Source organism: Chelonoidis abingdonii, chromosome 1 (genome assembly GCF_003597395.2).
Source record: "Chelonoidis abingdonii isolate Lonesome George chromosome 1, CheloAbing_2.0, whole genome shotgun sequence".
NCBI classification, from domain to species: Eukaryota; Metazoa; Chordata; order Testudines; family Testudinidae; genus Chelonoidis; species Chelonoidis abingdonii.
Genome location: NC_133769.1, coordinates 208,126,118 through 208,133,227, shown reverse-complemented (window position 1 = coordinate 208,133,227; position 7,110 = coordinate 208,126,118).

Below are 7,110 nucleotides of genomic sequence, written 5' to 3'. Positions count from 1 at the left end.
ATTATCTCCTGTAAATCTAAACAAATTTGTTTGTCTTAGTGATTGGCTGAACAAGAAGTAGGCCTGAGTGGACTTGTTTTATATTGTTTTGTTTCTGAGTGCAGTTACATAACAAAAAAAAATCTATATTTGTAAGTTACACTTTCACGATAAAGAGATTGCATTACAGTACTTGTATGATGTGAATTGAAAAATACTATTTCTTTTATCATTTTTACAGTGCAAATTTTTGTAATAAAAAATAACAAAGTGAGCAGGGTAGAGTTTGTATGCTGTTGTAACAGAAATCAATATATTTGAAACTGTAGAAAAACATCCAAAATATTTAATAAATTTCAATTGGTATTCTATTGTTTAACCATGCGATTGATTAATAATTAATTAATTGCGTGAGTTAACTGTGATTAATTGACAGCCCTAGAAATAATACCTAATATTTCAGGCCATAAAGTGTTTAGCATGCAGGAGTTCTGCCATAGAACTCCACAATTGTATAGGTGTATTCTCTATGCTTTTGCTCTCCTCAGAGCATCTGACAGGTAATAGTTTCTTTATAGCAAATGTTGGACCTGGTGTCACAACTCCTATTTTCCTAAAATAAAGAGAGGAATATCTCCCTTCTGTAAGCTCCTTCACTGAGGATTATTATTGTTTTATTATAGCACCTTGAAGTCCCTGTTTTGAACCAGGACCCCGTCATGCTAGGTGCAGTACAAACAGAGAACAAAAAGACAGTCCCTGCCCCAGAGCTTACAAGTGAAGATCTAGAACAGGGGTAGGCAACCTATGGCGTGGATGCCGAAGGCGGCACGCAAGCTGATTTTCAGTGGCACTCACACTGCCTGGGTCCTGGCCACTGGTCCATGGGGCTCTGCATTTTATTTAATTTTAAATGAAGCTTCTTAAACATTTTAAAAACCTCATTTACTTTACCTACAACAATAGTTCAGTTATATATTATAGACTTATAGAAAGAGACCTTCTAAAAACATTAAAATGTATTACTGGCACGCAAAACCTTAAATCAGAGTGAATGAATGAAGACTCGGCACACCACTTCTGAAAGGTTGCCAATTCCTGATCTAGAAGATAAGAGATCTTATGTAGGCCATTAATCTGCCGATATGTTTATCTGACCTTTCGTAAAGGCCTGCTGTTTTGTTTTGCAATGCCAAGCTGTCTTGTCTGAGGGCATTTTTTTACTTTGAGAAAATGAATCAGGGCATTTTTATGTATTACCCCAGTAATCTAATAATTTACATATATCTGAAGAAAGGAAGTTAAAATAATGGTTCCGAAGGTGAAGGATATTGACAAACATAACAATTAGAGATAGTCAAATTATTCATTTGTAGTATTTTAGCCATGTTAGTCCCAGGATATGAGAGAATCAAGATAGATAAGGTAATGTCTATTATTGGACCCATGGGCACTGACTCCACGGGTGGCAGGTTTGTTTAATTTTTGGTAGTGCCCAGAACTGATCCAAATCTCCCGCCCCACATACACCTCATAAGCCAATATATATATATATTTAAATAATGTAAAAATGTGAGGGCTCTGGAGTGGGAGGGGGTCAGACAGAGGATTGGGGTGCAGGGGTGAGTGCTGTGGGGTGGGGCTGGCGATGAGAGGTTCAAGATGCAGGAGGGGGTTCAGGGCTGGGCTGAGAGTTAGGGTGTGGGGGGATGAGGAGTTTGGGGTATAGGCAGGTTGCCCCCGGGGCTAGGGCCAGAGGGCAGGGAGTTTGTTTATAAACAGAGTCAGGATAACAAGGCTCGTCATTAAATTAAATTAAGGATCATTAGATGATCCTGAAAGCATTGCCAGGCACTCCAGTTAAAGTTAGGAAACAAAGGGTTGGACTAAATGGTCCATTTTCAGAATGGAGAGAGATAAATAGAGGTATCCCCCAGGGGTCTGTTTTGGGACCAGTCCTATTCAACATATTCATAAATGATCTGGAAAAAAGGGGTAAACAGCGAGGTGGCAAAATTTGCAGATGATACAAAATTACTGAATCTAGTTAAGTCCAAAGCTGACTGTAAAGAGTTACAAAGGGACCTCACAAAACTGGGTGAGTTGGCAACAAAATGGCAGGTGAAATTCAATGTTAAATGTAAAGTAATGCACATGGCAAAATATAATCCCAACTATACATACAAAATGATGCGGTGTAATTTAGCTGTTACCCTTCAAGAAAGAGATCTTGGAGTTATTTGCAGTACCCTGGAAGCACTATGCTTCTAGAGTACTGCAAATTTATAAGAATCCTTCTCACTGTGCTGCATCATCCTGAACTGTGGTATACTCATTTTCCAGCTTCAGAAGACTTAAAAAAATATCTCCAGTCATTAATGGGACAGATGCAACTGAATAATGTAACTGTCCTTAATGTGCATCCAGACCATGCCAGGGAACTAGATGTAAATAAGATTGCTGACCGGTTTATCCAGAAAGCTACAGTAAGACATAATGTCTTTAAACTGGGACGTCAGTGAAGACAGCTTGTAGGTGACTATAACGATTTTAATATACTGTAATTCATGATAATATAATTGTGATGGGTTTGGTCACAGAGACCCCCTTGGGGCTGTCACCTGATGTGCTGGAATTACCTCTAAGCCCCTTTTCCCTTCCAGCTTGGGACTCCAGAACCCTGCCTTGTTGAGCAGACATGCTAGCCTGCTGCAATAGAGATCCAAATCTGTCCTGCTCCACCCCTTTTTATAGCTTTGACACAAGGCAGGAATCTTTTGTTTCTCTGGGTCCTCACCCCTCCTTATAAATAGTAAAGTACCAGATTTAGGATGGATTCCAATATCAGGTGACATGGTCACGTGTCCTGTGAGACCCCAGCCTCCATTCTTCCTGGACTGGCCCACAGGTACACAGGAAGGTTTGCAAGTAAGCAGAGCCATTTACAACCAGTTGTCCTAGTCAATTGGAGCCCTCAAGATTCTAAACCACCATTAGTGGCCCTCACTTTGCATAATTACAGTAGGACCTCAGAGTTATACTTCATATTTCTAGCTTCAGATACAAGAATGATACATTCATTCAAATAAGATGAACACACTCAGTAGATTATAAACTTATAATGATACCTTACAAGAGACCTTTTGCATAAAGCATATTCCAGTTACATCATGTTCACATTCATAAGCTTATTTTCATAAAGCATATGGAGTGCAACGTCACAGTAATTATGTAGTTCATAACAATGTAATCATTACTAAAATAGTAAAGATACCAATGATAGACACATACTCAATAACTAGAATATGAAAGTGTATAAATATGCTGAAAATAGCCTCCCCCCTCCAACACATACACTTCTTCAAAAACACCCACCTGCAAAAATGAAAGCCAGTGCCTGTGATTGGATGAACTTCTGTTGGGTGAAGGTATAATCTTTTGAGCTAAACAGAGCTCTTCTTCAGGTCTGGGGAAGGAAGCAGTGTGTCTGAGCTAAAGACAAGATGGGACAGATAGTTACCCATAAGGGGTGACACCTTGAAGGAGCTCAGTTGAAATGAAATGGGCAATAAGGGTTAGATTGTTATGCCAAAGGTTTTGAAGTGGGCTGTTAAGGGTTAGCAGGCAAGTGTGTGTTACAGATTGTTGTAACAGAAGTTGGTCCAATAAAAATTATGCATTGGCAATTTAGCCTTTCTTTTTTGTTTTTGAAGTATTCACAGACGGCAACTGGTTTCTACAAATCTATAAATTAATATTCACCGTATAGTTTGGAAGTTTCCAGCCTATGTGTACAATGTGGTCAATCTATTTGTGTTGTGTGACTGGTCACCTGGCTACATATTTGCCTCCTGGTTGGATAACTGACTTTTTATATGAAATTACAGATATCCTTGTTCAAGCATGAACATCCTTGTTTATATGCAAATATGGGTATTTGTACAGAGAACAGCTATTCCTCAAACATGCACAGGAACCAAAAGCTGTTCACCTGAATGTTTATGAACAGCAAACAATAAGGACTACATGGACATGGTAGTGATTCAGTATTCAAGCAAACATTTACAGACATTGTTTGGCTATACTTGAACTGCTTTAGTATCCGTGCTCTGTCACTGCGGTTCATTTAATGGTACAGTAACAGGGTGTACTGACCCTTGCAGGATGGTTCAGCTTTACTGAGTTCCTACTTTCAGTACAACACCAGAGAATGCTGGGAATTGTAGTCCAGGAAACTACTGGGATGTGAAGGGTACCCCTACACTGAAGGCTGGGAAAGGATATTAAAAAAACAGCTGCTATCTCTCTTAATAAGAAGAGAATAAAAAGGAGCAGGAGCTGTGATTGGTATCTCCAGTAAGGTTCATGGGAGACATCCAGATGATCGAATGAGGAAATCTGTAGTGAGAAATGTTTGGGAAACTGACACCAAGTGATTTTAGAGAACCTGTGAACCCAGAAGGAGGGTGGGGAAGTTTGCTTTGTTCTGACTTTTGTTTTGTTCACTTAGATTTTGCCACCAGACTTGAACAGAAAGAATGAGAGGCTTTGAAAGGGCCTTTAGGCTGCCTGAGCTGGTCAGACTGGGTAGTTTGGACTTTGAATGTGGTACCCTGAAGTGAAGCAGTTTAGTTTGGCTGTAGAGTCAAATACTGACCTGCCATAAAATTATACAAATGCTTCTCAATCACAAAGGAAATCCTGGGTAAGGGAAAAGAGTATCCTGAGAAATGGTCTGGGATGAGGAAGCAGAGAGGGCAGGAGGCTAGGCACCTGCTTTCATATTAGAGCTCCAGGCTAGAGTTTTCAGAAAAGGGTGGATGAGAGCTTCTCTTCCTCTTCCTTATATCAACAGGGGAGCTTGCTACACTTTCTTAATATAAATCTTGCTTTTTTCCTCCATTTACTCATTTCATGCTTATAAAGTTGTGGCCACTGAGACTTAAAATGATCTCTGCAAGACACTTTTTTTTACAGCGAAGTATTATTTGTCTTACATTATGTATCTTTGTCTACAAACGCTTTCTACAGTTTTTTGACTGGCGTAAACATCAGACTAAAAAATAATAATTGTCGAACACGGTCCAGGGATGCATAATTAGAAGTAACAGTGGGAAGCAAACATTGTGTTTGCTGAGGAACAGACTCAAAGACAGTGTCTCCCAAGAGAAATGGTAGAATCCCCATTTCTTGAATCATTTAAAACTAGTCTGAGCAAACCTCTTGAGACTAGTAACTTAGAGAACATGCCTAGATCCCATTCCAGCAAACTATCAAGCCCCATGAATGCTCACTGACTGTAATGGGAGCTGAGGTGCATAGAATGGACCCCTATTCTCTTCCATGTGTAACTTTTACGTTAAAACAATAGCAAAAATAAAAAAATAAAAAAATAAAAAATCAATTACTCACGCGTCCACCAGATGTCAGTATATTATAGGTCTACAAAGGGCACCCACTCAAACTAAATGAGATTCAATTCCTGTAAAAGAGGTACTAAGGTACCTTAAATGTTTCTCTGACCAAGTTCAGAAAATAATGGGGGTGGTGGAGGGGAAGAACATGCAGTCTAGTCTCCTTCAGACAGTGAAGGAAAGTTACTGTTTTCTGGTCTATCTGTATTGGTCTACAAGGAATTGTTAACTATTTAGACAAATGGCCAAATTTTCTGCTGGTGCAAATTACACAGTTTCATTGGCTCCAAATTACACAGTTTCATTGGCCCCACCAAATAAACATTTGATAAGAGAAATAAACTTAAGCGTGGTTGTGACACTCTATAGCTCACAGTAGCATGCTGGAACCCCAATATTCACCACTGTGATATTATTACAGCATGATATGTTTTGTACAAAATGATACCTCACAAGGCATACTTTGTAAGTTTCAATCTGTTGAACAGTAATAACCTATTGGATTGTACATATTATCATTGTATGTGAAGTTATAAAGTATTATTATATGTGTTACTGAAATATGTTGTAAGGTTGGGAACACCCACAACCGTTTACAAGAAAGAAGTAGCCATCAATAGCAAGACAGCATTAATGGCTCATCAACACACAATCCACTATCCTAGAAACTTCTTGCAGAAGGCATATATGCCATGGGGCGAACTAACTCTCCTTATAGCAAGGATCTTTCCAGTAAGTTGGAAGAAAGTATAAAATTGACATCATCACTTGGCCTCTCCCTCCTCCCCCCAGACACCTGGAAGAACATCTGGAAGACAAAGACTTTGAAGTGGGGAGGGTGGTCCCAGAATAGAAGGTAGTCCCAGCCTGTGTGTTGTGGAACAGTAACTTGCTTGTACCATTTGTCAGGGTGAGACTTGGTTTGATTCAACTCTTGTTTAGACTAAAAGTTTAGATTTAGAATGAATGCTTACTTATGATTTTATTAAGGTAACTGTCTCTAACCTTAAAATCACTTAAAACCTAGCTTTCTGTAGTTTCTGTTTTATATGTGACCTAAAACAGTCTGTTGGTTGAAGAGCTTGGGAAACCTCAGCTCAGGTTAACAAGGGCTGTTGCATGTCCATTACCCTTTTATCAGAGTGGTGAACTAGGTAATGAGCGTACACTGACCAGGCTTCTGACCAGTGCAAGATGGTACAGTTCTGGGGTGCAAGGTTGGGGAGCTGGGGAGAATTGTCTGGAGCTTCTCTACTGATGGTTCATGAGTGGCTGGGAGATCATTCATGTAACCCAGTTGGGTGTGTCCTTGCTTGTGTAAGTGCAGTGCCTATCAGAGGTTTGTTACTGGACATCAGCATCACAGTGGGAGATGTAACCCAGGTTGCTGGGTCTTGGGGGTGGAACTCAGTGGTTCCACAGTCCAGTTTGCACCCAGGGACCCCGGCACAGTGAGCAGGGTAAAATGCACAGTTTGTTGTTCTGAGTGAGATTTGCACGTCAGACACTGGTGTAGAGATTTTAAGTGAGACTTTTAGTGTGGTACCTGAGAACAGTCAAGGAGAAGGTTTCCAGTTTGTTGTTTTCTGTTTGCTTATTTCAGAAAAGGGAAGTAGGAACAAAAGGCATAAAAACGAACAAGAATGATGCAGTTGCAAGCTTGGCACTGTACAAACTGCAAGCAGCCCAAAAGGAGAAAGAACCTTAGCAAATCTTG